The sequence below is a fragment of the Pseudorca crassidens genome, chromosome 15 (assembly GCF_039906515.1).
Source record: "Pseudorca crassidens isolate mPseCra1 chromosome 15, mPseCra1.hap1, whole genome shotgun sequence".
NCBI lineage: Eukaryota > Metazoa > Chordata > Mammalia > Artiodactyla > Delphinidae > Pseudorca > Pseudorca crassidens.
The window spans coordinates 23359457-23373219 of NC_090310.1; the positions used below are offsets into that span (position 1 = coordinate 23359457).

Below are 13763 nucleotides of genomic sequence, written 5' to 3' on the forward strand. Positions count from 1 at the left end.
TGGGGTCTTTTGTGTCTCCATACAAATTTTAAGATTTTTTGTTCTAGTTCTGTAAAAAATGCCACTGGTAATTTGATAGGGATCACATTGAATCTATAGATTTCTTTGGGTAGTATAGTCATTTTCACAATCTTGATTCTTTCAATCCAAGAACATGGTATATCTCTCCATCTGTTTGTGTCATCTCTGATTTCTTTCATCAGTGTCTTATAGTTTTCTGAGTACAGGTCTTTTACCTCCTTAGGTAGGTTTATTCCTAGGTATTTTATTCTTTTTGTTGCAATGGTGAATGGGATTGTTTCCTTAATTTCTCTTTCTGATCTTTTGTTGTTAGTGTATAGGAATGCAAGAGATTTCTGTGCATTAATTTTGTATCCTGCAACTTTACCAAATTCATTGATTAGTTCTAGTAGTTTTCTGGTGGCATCTTTAGGATTCTCTATGTATGGTATCATGTCATCTGCAAACAGTGAGAGTTTTACTTCTTCTTTTCCAATTTTCCTTTTATTCCTTTTTCTTCTCTGGTTGCCATGGCTAGGACTTCCAAAACTATGTTGAATAATAGTGACGAGAGTGGACATCTTTGTCTTGTTCCTGATCTTAGAAGAAATGCTTTCAGTTTTTCACCATTGAGAATGATGTTTGCTGTGGGTTTGTCGTATATGGCCTTTATTATGTTGAGGTAGGTTCCCTCTGTGCCCACTTTCTGGAGCGTTTTTATCATAAATGGGTGTTGAATTTTGTCAAAAGCTATTTCTGCATCTATTGAGATGATCATATGGTTTTTCTCCTTCAGTTTGTTAATATGGTATATCACATTGATTGATTTGCATATATTGAAGAATCCTTGCATCCCTGGAATAAATCCCACTTGGTCATGGTGTATGATCCTTTTAATGTGTTGTTGGATTCTGTTTGCTAGTATTTTCTATCTATATTCATCAGTGATATTGGTCTGTAATTTTCTTTTTTTGTAGCATCTTTGTCTGGTTTTGGTATCAGGGTGATGGGGGCCTCATAGAATGTGTTTGGGAGTGTTCCTTTGGCTGCGATTTTTGAAAGAGTTTGAGAAGGATGGGTGTTAGCTCTTCTCTAAACGTTTGATGGAATTCACCTGTGAAGCCATCTGGTCCTGGACTTTTGTTTGTTGGAAGATTTTTAATCACAGTTTCAATTTCATTACTTGTGATACTTGGTCTGTTCATATTTTCTATTTCTTCCTGGTTCAGTCTTGGAAGGTTATACCTTTCTAAGAATTTGTCCCTTTCTTCCAGGTTGTCCATTTTATTGGCATAGAGTTGCTTGTAGTAGGCTCTTATGATGCTTTGTATTTCCGCAGTGTCTGTTGTAACTTCTCCTTTTTCATTTCTAACTTTATTGATTTGAGTCTTCTCCCTCTTTTTCTTGGTGAGTCTGGCTAAAGGTTTATCAATTTTGTTTATCTTCTCAAAGGACCACTGTTTAGTTTTATTGATCTTTGCTATTGTTTTCTTTGTTTCTATTTCATTTATTTCTGCTCTGATCTTTATGATTTCTTTCATTCTACTAACTTTGGGTTTTGTTTGTTCTTCTTCCTCTAGTTCCTTTAGGTGTAAGTTTAGATTGTTTATTTGAGATTTTTCTTGTTTCTTGAGGTAGGCTTGTATTGCTATAAACTTCCCTCTTAGAACTGCTTTTGCTGCATCCCATAGGTTTTGGATCATCATGTTCTCATTGTAATTTGTCTCTAGGTATTTTTTGATTTCCTCTTTGATTTCTTCAGTGATCTCTTGGTTATTTAGTAACGTATTGTTTAGCCTCCATGTGTTTGTGTTTTTTACGGTTTTTTTTCCCTGTAATTGATTTCTAATGTCATAGCATCATGGTTGGAAAAGATGCTTCATATGACTTCAATTTTATTTATTTATTTATTTTTTTAAGGTAGTAATTTTTTTTTTTTTTTTCTGACTGTGTTGGGTCTTCGTTGCTGTGCATGGGCCTTCTCCAGTTGTGAAGGGGCTGCTCTTCATTGTGTTGCGCGGGCTTCTCATTGCTGTGGCTTCTCTTGTGGTGCAGCACTAGCTCTAGGCGGGCAGGCTTCAGTAGTTGTGGCATGCGGGCTTAGTTGCTCTGTGGCATGTGGGATCTTCCTGAACCAGGGATCAAACCCACGTCCCCTGCATTGGCAGGTGGATTCTTAACCACTGTGCCACCAGGGAAGTCCCTGATTTCAATTTTATTAAATTTACTGAGGCTTGATTTGTGACCCAAGATGTGATCTATCCTGGAGAATGTTCCGTGTGCACTTGAGAAGAAAGTGTAATCTGCAGTTTTTGGATGGAATGTCCTATAAATATCAGTTAAATCTATCTGGTCTACTGTGTCATTTAAAGCTTGTGTTTCCTTGTTAATTTTCTATCTGGATGATCTGTCCATTGGTGTAAGGTGTTAAAGTCCCCCACTATTACTGTGTTACTGTCAATTTCCTCTTTTATAGTTGTTAGCAGTTGCCTTATGTACTGAGGTGCTCCTGTGTTGGGTGCATATATATTTATAATTGTTATATCTTCTTCTTGGATTGATCCCTTGATCATTATGTAGTGTCCTTCCTTGTCTCTTGTAACATTCTTTAAAGTCTATTTTATCTGATATGAATATTGCTACTCCAGCTTTCTTTTGATTTCCATTTGCATGGAATATCTTTTTCCGTCCCTTCACTTTCAGTCTGTATGTGTCCTTACGTCTGAAGTGGGTCTCTTGTAGACAGCATATATATGGGTCTTGTTTTTGTATCCATTCAGCGAGCCTGTGTCTTTTGGTTGGAGCATTTAATCCATTCACATTTAAGGTAATTTTTGATATGTATGTTCCTGTTACCATTTTCTTAATTGTTATGGGTTTGTTTTTGTAGGTCGTTTTCTTCTCTTGTGTTTCCCACTTAGAGAAGTTCCTTTAGCATTTGTTGTAAAACTGGTTTGGTGGTGCTGAATTCTCTTAGCTTTTGCTTGTCTGTAAAGCTTTTGATTTATCCATCGAATCTGAATGAGATATGTGCCAGGTAGAGTAATCTTGGTTGCAGTTTCTTCCCTTTCATCACTTTAAGTATATCATGCCACTTCCTTCTGGCTTGTACAGTTTCTGCTGAGATTCAGCTGTTAACCTTATGGGAGTTCCCTTGTATGTAATTTGTTGTTTTTCCCGTGTTACTTTCAGTAATTTTTCTCTGTCTTTAATATTTGTCAATTTATTTACTATGTGTCTCGTGTTTCTCCTTGGGTTTATCCTGCCTGGGACTCTCTGCACTTCCTGGACTTGGGTGGCTATTTCTTTTCCCATGTTAGGGAAGTTTTTGACTATTATCTCTTCAAATATTTCCTCAGGTCCTTTCTCTCTCTCTTCTCCTTCTGGGACCCCTGTAATGCGAATGTTGTTGTGTTTAATGTTGTCCCAGAGGTCTCGTAGGCAGTCTTCATTTCTTTTCATTCTTTTTTCTTTATTCTGTTCCATGGCAGTGAATTCCACCATTCTGTCTTTCAGATCACTTATCTGTTATTCTGCCTCAGTTATTCTGCTATTGATTCCTTGTGGTGTATTTTTCATTTCAGTTATTGTATTGTTCATCTCTGTGTGTTTGTTCTTTAATTCTTCTAGGTGTTTGTTCTTTAATTCTTCTAGGTCTTTGTTAAACATTTCTTGCATCTTCTCGATCTTTGCCTCCATTCTTTTTCCAAGGTCCTGGATCATCTTCACTATCATTATTCTGAATTCTTTTTCTGGAAGGTTTCCTATCTCCACTTCATTTAGTTGTTTTTCTGGGGTTTTATCTTGTTCCTTCATCTGGTGCAAAGTCCTCTGCCTTTTCATTTTGTCCTTCTGTGAATGTGGTTTTCCTTCCACAGGCTGCAGGATTGTAGTTTTTCTTGCTTCTGCTGTCTGCCCTCTGGTGGATGATGCTATCTAAGAGGCTTGTGCAAGCTTCCTGATGGGAGGGACTGGTGGTGGGTAGAGCTGGGTGTTGCTCTGGTGGGCAGAGCTCAGTAAAACTTTAATCCATTTGTCTGCTGATGGGTGGGGCTGGGTTTCCTCCCTTTTGGTTGTTTGGCCTGAGGCGACCCAGCACTGGAGCCTACCTGGCTCTTTGGTGGGGCTAATAGCGGACTCTGGAAGGGCTCACGCCAAGGAGTACTTTCCAGAACTTATGCTGCCAGTGTCCTTGTCCCCACGGTGAGCGACAGCCACCCCCCGCCTCTGCAGGAGACCCTCCAACACTAGCAGGTAGGTCTGGTTCAGTCTCCTATGGGGTCACTGCTCCTTCCCTCTGGGTCCTGATGTGCACACTACTTTGTGTGTGCCCTACAAGAGTGGAGTCTCTGTTTCCCCCAGTCCTGTCGAAGTCCTGCAATCAACTCCCACTAGCCTTCAAAGTCTGATTCTCTAGGAATTCTTCCTCCCATTGCTGGACCCCCAGGTTGTGAAGCATGACATGGGGCTTAGAACCTTCACTCTGATGGGTGGACTTCTGTGGTATAAGCGTTCTCCAGTTTGTGAGTCACCCACCCAGCAGTTATGGGTTTTGATTTTATTGTGATTGCGCCCCTCCTACCGTCTCATTGTGGCTTCTGCTTTGTCTTTGGATGTGGGGTATCTCTTTTGCTGAGTTCCAGTGTCTTCCTGTTGATGATTGTTCAGCAGTTAGTTGTGATTCTGGTGCTCTTGCAAGAGGGAGTCGTGGCCCTTATTTCTTGCACACTGATCCTTTGTGGGTCTTCTCACAAGTGGCCTTCCACTCCATGATTCAGTGACCCAGGCCCCTTCCATCTTGTGGCTCTGCCATCTTCTCAGGCCTTGGAGGGTTTCATCTCCAGCTGGTGAATGGGGGAGAGAGAGAGAAAGTTGAGGATTGTGTGTTGCCTGGGAAGTTTTTATGGGGCAGGCCTGGAAGTTATGAATATCACTTCTGCTTCCACTCAGACACTTTTGGCCACAACTCCCTGCAGGGAAGGCAGGGAAATGTAGTCCAGCTGCTTGTCCAGGAAGAAAAGGCTTTGGAGACCACACGATTGTCTCTGCCACAGGCACCCAAGAGGCAAACGAAAGAGCCAGCCTGGACCCTGAACCAGCTTGCTCCACTGCCTCTCTGAGCACCTGTTACCTGAATTCATGATCAGTGTCAATGGGCGATCCCACACCACCAAATTCCAAGCTTGGGGAATTCAGCCTAACAAGAGAAGTCCTTGCAGTATATTCACCAAATACGTTTTGGCTGGCAAGCTCCGGGCACTTACTCAAGTAGAAGAGCTGTTAGATGGGTGGTTCTCAGCTGAGCTGATTTTTGTCACCTAGGGGACATCTGGCAATGTCTGGAGGTATTTTTGGTTGTCACAACTTGGGGGAAGCTATTGGCGTCTTGTGGGTAGAGGCCAGGGATGCTGCTAAACATCCTACACTGCACAAGACAGAGGAGAACGTCAGGGATGCTGAGGTTCGGACCCCCTGAGACGTAGTAGCAGCTCTGCTGGTCTCCTTGGAGTTTGCAGGTGAGGTGGTGGCCTCCGCCAGGAGCTGTGAATGGCAGGTTGGTGTGGGCTCGGAGCCAGTCTGCTCATGTCATGTGCCTGTTTGGGGCATGTTTCTTCTCTTTATGGCATTTTTTTTTTTTTTTTTTTTGTGGTACGCGGGCCTCTCACTGCAGTGGCCTCTCCCGCTGTGGAGCACAGGCACCGGACGCGCAGGCCCAGCAGCCATGGCCCACGGGCCCAGCCGCCCCACAGCATGCAGGATCTTCCCGGACCGGGGCACGAACCCGTGTCCCCTGCATCGGCAGGCGGACTCCCAACCACTGCACCACCAGGGAAGCCCTCTTTATGGCATTTTAACCTCTCATCATTCCCAGCAGTTTCGCTTTAGCTGCCTAAGTGTGAAGAGTTCCGGGGCAGAGCCTGTTGGCTGAATTCGTGCTCATCTGTGCACGGTTTCAAACGGCTTCCCTGTTTCTGCCCATAATCACTGGGCCAGACAGAAACATCTTGCTCTGCAAACAAGCCCCGTGTCCCAGGTAGTGTGGCCTGGGCAGATGCGCTGTGGCCTGGCTCAGCGGGAGACAGGGCTGGGCAGCCCTCCTGGGAAGATGAGCAGAGTATTTTTCAATCAGGTCTCTACTCCACCCCACATTGTGGTTTATGGGTGCATGTCACCTGCATGTGGTGACGTGAAGGGGTTACATGGGACAAGGAGTACTGGAGGCTTTTTTATGTTGTTATTATACGTACATGTAAATGTATATTCATATATGTATGTATAATACATATGTGTGTATGATACAGACATACAGGAGAGAGTAGAATAAAAAGTAAAAATCCCTAAGTCCCCCTACTTAAAGGTAACTACTCTTAACAACTTATTGTAGCCTTCTTTCCAGGAATGTACACACCTGTGTGTGTGTGTGTGTGTGTGTGTGTGTGTGACATGTGTGCACATGTGTGTATGCATAGATCTCCAGCCTCTGTTGTTAACATCCAAAATATATAAATATACTTTCATGCAACTTACCCTTTTCACATAATATATCTTGGATATTTTTCCATATTAATGTATATATTCATTCAACTCAAATATTCGTTGAGTACCTCTTGTGAGCCAGGCTCTGTACATACATCAGTGAAAGAATCAGACAAAAATCCCAGTTTCATCGGGTGAGTGCTTGAATGTTGTAAACAGAACAGGCAGTAAACAAAACAGCTGAGTTATGTCGAGTAGAAATGATGTTAAGTACTAGGGAGAAAACTTTGTATACTTAAAAATGGATGGATTTTATCCTATGTAGGTAATTTTTTTTAATGAAACCACTGGATGTGATTTTAATTTGCGTTTCCCCAGTGACCCGTGGTGTAGATCATGTGGAAGGAGGAAGGCATTGAAGGCAGGGGTTTGCTCTGTGGTCAGTGGTCCACAGTCAACCTGAACCTTCAGTTTGGTGTTGTGAGTAGACAAGTCATCAGGGTGTGAGACCCCCCGGTTCAGACGCAGGAGAGTGTTTCTGGCCATGTGTGGTCTGGTTATTGTGGTCATTGGGATAAGCTGGCAGGACCCACTGGGAGGTCTGCACCGTCTCCCCAGAGAGTCTTGTCCTGCTCGCTCCTGTGTCCCTGATGATTCCCCAAGTTGCCTACCTACTGCAGGATCCAGCAGCCCTGTGACCAGCCTGTGAACTGAATGGGCGCACAGACCTGGAAATTGATATTTCTGTGGTATAAAGAAGCAAGCGAAAGCTATAAAATATACAAGTAGGACAATTAAGCTGTTTGTGTGTTTGGGTTTTTTTTAATCCCAACATTTTATTGAGAAACTTTAAAAATTTTTGAAAGAATGGTTCTGTCAACATCCGTATTCCCACCACTTAGATCCTGCAGTGAACATTTCCCGCTTGCTTTATCACACGTCTCTCCATCTCTCTATTTATCTCTTGATTCATTTTTTTTCCTATGCATTTCAAGTCAGTTGTAGACATTAGTCGCATTCGTTTGTTTTTTAAAGTTGACTTTTTGTTGCAGTGTAATATACATATAGAAAAGTGCATCAGTCTTAAAGATACAATTCATGAATTTTTATAAAACGAACACACCCATGTGACTGGCACTCAGATCAAGAACAAGAGCGTTCCCAGAAACTTCCTTGTGCCCTTTTCAATTACTGCTCCCTCCCCCAGGGAACACTGTGCTGACTTTTCTTATCATACATTCATTTTGTCTCTTTTTGACCTTTGTGTAAGTGGAATCATACCACTTCCTTCACTCAACATCATCCTTATGAAATTTATTCATATAATTATGTGTCCTTGTGGTTTTTCATCACGTTTTTTTAAAAGTCTTTATTGAATTTGTTACAGTATTGCTTCTGTTTTTTATGTTTTGGTTTTTTGGCCGCGAGACATGTGGGATCTTAGCTCCCCGACCAGGGATCAGACCCCCACCCCCTGCATTGGAAGGCAAAGTCTTCACCACAGGACCACCAGGGAAGTCCCCTTTCATCACATTTTTAATATAGTATTTCAGTGTGTAACTGTACAACAATTTATGTATCTATTCTAAAAGTAGGGTGATATTTAAACATACTAGAATGTGCCCATCCAAATGAACATCATCTCTTTCAAAGCATGATTTAGAATACTGCAAATGCCAAGAGAGGTTAAGAGTAGGGACCCAGGAGGTCATCAGGACCTGAGTTCAACCCCAGCTCTACCACTGTCACTCTGGCTAGATCCCAGCTGGGCCTCCATCTATCACTAGGATTTGACACCTCGTCTTGAGCTAGGATTCAAGACAATTGCTGCACTGACCCACATTGATGGTTAAGAAAGAGACTGTGTTGGGGAATAAGGGAAAATTATATAGGACAAGTAGATCTCCAGTAGATTCAGTAGCTCCCTGATGGCGCCTGAGAACTTGCATTCCTAACAGGCTCTAGGTGATGCTGGAGCTGGTGTTCTGGGGTCTATACTTTGAAGATCGCTGCCCTAGATAGATCAGGGATTGGCAGATCACAGCCCATGGGCTAAATCTGGCCCACTCCCTGTTTTTATAAATAACGTTTTATTGGAACACAGTGAAAAGAAAAAACTGTTTTTCTCTACTCAACATTTCTGACACCAAACGTGTGGGGTTTTTCCCCAGCCAAGCCACCAGTCCAGTGGGTATTTTGATCTGCTTCTAATACAGTGTGTCTAACCTGACCACACGTGAGACTCACCTGGGGAACTGTTGAAAAACACGGACATCCAGTCCCCCACCCCTAAACCAATCAGCAGGATCTCTTGGGGTGAGACCCCGGCACTGATACTTTTAAAAGTCTTCCAAGTGATTCTCACGTTCGTGGTCTCTCTCCTTTATTTTCTCAGTTATTTTAGAAGATGAGGGGCATCTTCTAAAGCTCCAGTGGGTGTCGTATAACTAGCTCGGAAGACAGTTTGCAGTGAACATTCTCTCCCAAAGCAATGCCAGCATCTCTTAAACAAATATTACAAAGATGCTCCTCATTCAGACGTGTGAGTTTCAGTTGTTCTTGTAAAAGCAAGCACGTTGCATTACAGTCACACTTCTAAATGCTTCCTCCTAGACAGTGTGATCCACACACAGATCTGAACATGATGCTTCAACCCATATGTCATCCCTGTAAACGCAGGCTCCACGTGGCTCAGTTTCCACACAGACACAAAGTAGTCCGGCCGTGGTCCGAAGGAATTTTAAAACATTGCAATCTTGAATTCTTTCTCTTGGGCAAGGAGGAAGATCTGATTCGTAAGCCACAGCGGCATTCTCAGCAGGCCCTGCCCCCACTCCCCGGTTTCCTCTCGCCCTGAATTTGCTCGGGAATTTCTTCTCTGTTGAGCTCCCAAACCCTCTTTATCTCAGACAGGTGACTTCTCTCCCTCCCTCTCCCCTCCCAGCTCTTTTTCCCTGCAGATCTTTGTAGCCACTTGGGTCACAGGGACTTCCCTTTGGTGACAATGGATTGGGTGTTAATGAAGGGAAACCCCCAAACGCATGCCTTTCCCTTAAGGCAGGATTTTTAACCTTGGCACTTGTGGACATTTGGGGTCAGATAATTCTTTGTCGTGGCGCTGTCCTGTGCAGTGTAAGATGGTTAGGAACATCCCTGGCCTCTACTCACTAGATGCCAGTAGTAACCCCCCATCCCCAGTGTGACAATCCAGATGTCTCCTGACATTGCCAAGTTTGAGGGCAGAATTGGCCCCAGCTGAGAACCACTGGATTAAAGGAACCCAACGCTTTAAGCCATCATTGCCTGCAGACCTGGGCAAGAGGGGCCTCTACCCTGGGCCTTGTCCTTTAATTTTTTATTTTATTTATTTATTTTTCATCTCTTCATGTCTTCTATTACTTAAAGAGGTCTTTTTTGTTAATTAATTATCTATTTTATACATATTAGTGTATATATGTCAGCCCCAATCTCCCAATTCATCCCACCCCCACCACCCCCTTTCCCCGCTTGGTGTCCATACGTTTGTTCTCTACATCTTTGTCTCTATTTCTGACCTGCAAACCAGTTCATCTGTACCATTCTTCTAGGTTCCACATATATGCATTAATATACGATATTTCTTTTTCTCTTTCTGACTTATTTCACTCTGTATGACAGTCTCTACGTCCATCCATGTCTCTACATATGACCCAATTTCATTCCTTTTTATGGCTGAGTAATATCCCATTGTATATATGTGCCACATCTTCTTTATGAGTTCATCTGTCCATGGGCATTTAGGTTGCTTCCATGACCTGGCTATTGTAAAGAGTGCTGCAATGGATGTTGGGGTGCATGTGTCTTTTTGAATTATGATTTTCTGTGGGTATATGCCCAGTAGTGGGATTGCTGGGTCATATGGTAATTCTATTTTTAGTTTTTTAAGGAACCTCCATACTGTTCTCCATAGTGGCTGTATCAATTTACATTCCTACCAACAGTGCAAGAGGGTTCCCTTTACTCCACACCCTGTCCAGCATTTGTTGTTTGTAGATTTTTGATGATGCCCATTCTAACTGGTGTGAGGTGATACCTCATTGTAGTTTTGATTTGCATTTCTCTAATAATTAGCAATGTTGAGCATCTGTTCATGTGCTCTTGGCCGTCTGTATGTCTTCTTTGGAGAGATGTCTATTTAGGTCTTCCTGGGCCTTGTACTTTAAATGGGGTGAGGGGGTCTAAAGGCAAGGAGTCCAGGGAGACAAGGAGATGTGCCCACCTGGAGCCCACATATTCCTTTCCAGATCACCTCTGAGTACTGGGATCCCAGAATTTTTCACCCAAATGACCGAAGCCTGCTTAGGGTTTTCTCCAGGTCCATCTTCAGGGAGGTAGACCATGATGCCAGTGTGTGACCTCTAGGCCCAAGGAGATAATAATAATAGTACTCTCTTTGTAAATAGAGTTGTGTGGACTAAATAATTTAGTGTATCCAAAGTCCATGGAACAGGGTTGGCACATGATAAGCTCTATATAAATGTTAGCTGCTATTATTATACTTTTCATATCAATAGTCCCTAAACATAAGACAACCTCCTTGTCTGCTGCACCCCTGAAGAAGCAGCCATCCATTCAGATGTTGGAGGTTAACCTGACCTTGCTGGACCCCAGAGAGATGGTGTGAAGGTCTCCAACCCGGCACTGTCGTGAGGGGGTTTTAGGGCCATTCTCCTTGACATGCTGACTTGAGGACCTGTTGTGTATATTTCTGTTCCTAATCTTGTCTTTGTCTTGTGTCAGGGTCAGTGGAAGGGGGGAATGGGTGAGAAGTCTCTTCTTTCTGAGACAGAAGGAGGAGAAATGATGCTGAGCTTTGAATTTCAATTCCGTCTATGCCCATGCTGGCTGTGTGACCTTGGACACTCAACCTCCTAAGCCCTCTGAGCCTCTAATTCCCCATCTGCAAAATGGGTGTATAGATAGCACCTTCCCTATAGGATGGTGGTGTTGATTAAGTCAAAAATGTATACAAAGTACTTTGCTCAGTGCCTAGTAAAAAGATGTCAGGATTCGGCATTGCTGATTTTAAATTATTGTAATACTGCTATCTAAATTGTCACGATGACTATTAGAAGGAAAGACATGGGGAAACAATTCCGTCCATGCAGCTGCTGTGAATCACAGAATGAGCCAAGAAAGCATGAAAAACGTCACCCTTAAATCATGGATGAAACTGGAACTGAAGAAATTTCAGAGCTGAAAGGGACCTTAAATCCTACATAAACCCACTCATTGTGTAAATGGGGAAACCGAGGCCCAGGGAAGTGATATGATCTCCCTGGTTTTAAAGAAAAACCTGAAACAGCTTCTAGGTTCCAGAGAGAAGAAAAAAGAGGTACTTGCGGGCAGTTGGTTCCAGACCCGCCTTGGATCCCAGACTCCGTGGACGCTCACGTCCCTTATATGAAATGGCCTCCGTGTCTGCGGATGCAGGGGACCAACTGTAATTTGAGGAAGTTTTGCAAAAGTTGAAAAGAGAATGGGTGCATTTGTGGAGTGGCCTGTGGGGAGGGGGAGGGGAGGAAGCAGGGGCGTGTAGACTGCTTTGGGCTCCTCCAAGGGCTGAGATCACTCCCGAACAGCCTGCTGAAGTGCGGGGATCCCTCCAGAGTGACGAGTTCAAGAGGACTGGGAAACAGCTAGGATGGGTTTTGGTAGCTTAGTGCAGCTTTTTCAGAAGTGCGGGAGCATGCTCAATCCAGCACCCAAGAGGTGGACTGCAGGGGACAGCGACGAGGTGGGGTTCCACGAGGCGGGGGTCTCTGTGCAGGTGGGGGCATCACCTTGTGAACCGAACCTGCAAACTGGGCAGCTGCCAAGTCTGCTCCCACTGGTAATGATCAAGATTTTCTTCCCTTTTCATTTGCAGTGTTTATCACACCCACACTCTAAGTCGTCCAGCTTCCCTTCCAGAACCGTCTGCCTTGGCAAACTAAATTAGCAACCAAAGGAGTTTAGCTCTTGTGGGAAAGAACAGAATCATTTTTCCAGCACATATCAACACGTGAAAGCCTCAACTTGCCCCTGACTCACTCAGGGCACGTGGATGTTGACTGGAGCAGGGATCTCCCTGCACCTCTGGGCCTCGGGCTCCCCAGCTGTAAAATGGGCCAGTGACAGCAGCTGCCTTAGAGCAGTGGTTCTCAGTGGAAGGGGAGGGGGTGGATTATGTCTGGCAATGTCTGGAGATACTTTGGGTTGTCACAGCTGGGGAGAGGACTGCTAATGGCATCCCGTGGGCAGAGGCCAGGGGTGCTGCTGGACACCCTGCAGTGCTCAAATCAGCCCCCATAACACGGAACAGTCTGGCCCCAAATGTCAGCAGTGCTGAGGATGAGAAACCCCATGCTAGTGGGTTGATATGAAGATTAAGTGAGTTAATCCATGTGATATGCCTAGCCCTGGGCCATACACATGGTAGGTGCTTCATAAAGCAGCGGTGCTCTCCGTGTTCCTTCAAAGCCTTGAGCCCATCGGCGCCTCTCATCATGCTTTTGTTTTGCCAGTTGTGTTTCCCTAACCTGAATTGCCATGGCAATCGTCACCACAGAAGCAGACAGATATTGATGTCAAAATATGGGCTCTTTTTACACGGATGCTGAAATAAGATATGGAGACAGAGTTTTGGAGGAGAAAGAGCTTTATTCTTTGCTGGACAGAAAGGGAACACAGCAGGCTAGCGCCTCAAGAACTGTGCCCCCCTCTTCAGGGAATTAGGAGAGGTCTTTTTTCTTTCCCCTCCTTGGGATGTATATCAAAGTGTGCATTTCTCTTTGACATTTTATTTGTTTGGTTGCTCTGGGTCTTAGTTGCGGCAGGCAGGCTCCTTAGTTGTGGCATGGGAACTCTCAGTGTGGCATGCATGTGGGATCTAGTTCCCTGACGAGGGATCGAACCCTGGGCCCCCTGCATTGGGAGCACGGAATCTTAACCACTGTGCCACCAGTGGAGTCCCAGGAGAGGTCTTATAGTCTGAGGTCTGGGATAGATGATAAGGATCAAAGCAGTGACAGCCTTATATTCTTTTTTTTTTTTTGCAAAAAGTTAAAACAGTCACAGCTGGCATCAGGCAGCCCAGTAATTAGGTCTGTTCATCTGTGGGTTATAGCTGGTGACCTTTCTGAAATGAAGAATGCTACAAGGGGTAGATTGTTACAAGGGAGTGTAGGGGATGTAAAGACTAGGTGCAGGATGTAATTCACATGAGTCAGAGAGTGTTTAAGGAGTTAGCTTTGTGAAGGACAAGT

At 44.0% G+C, this 13763-nt stretch overlaps 1 protein-coding gene across 9 annotated transcripts in view; it reads left to right on the top strand.

Moving 5' to 3' along the window:
- SYT17 (synaptotagmin 17) overlaps positions 1-13763 on the top strand; it is a 145831-nt gene that overhangs the window by 93745 nt on the left and 38323 nt on the right. The window lies entirely within an intron of this gene.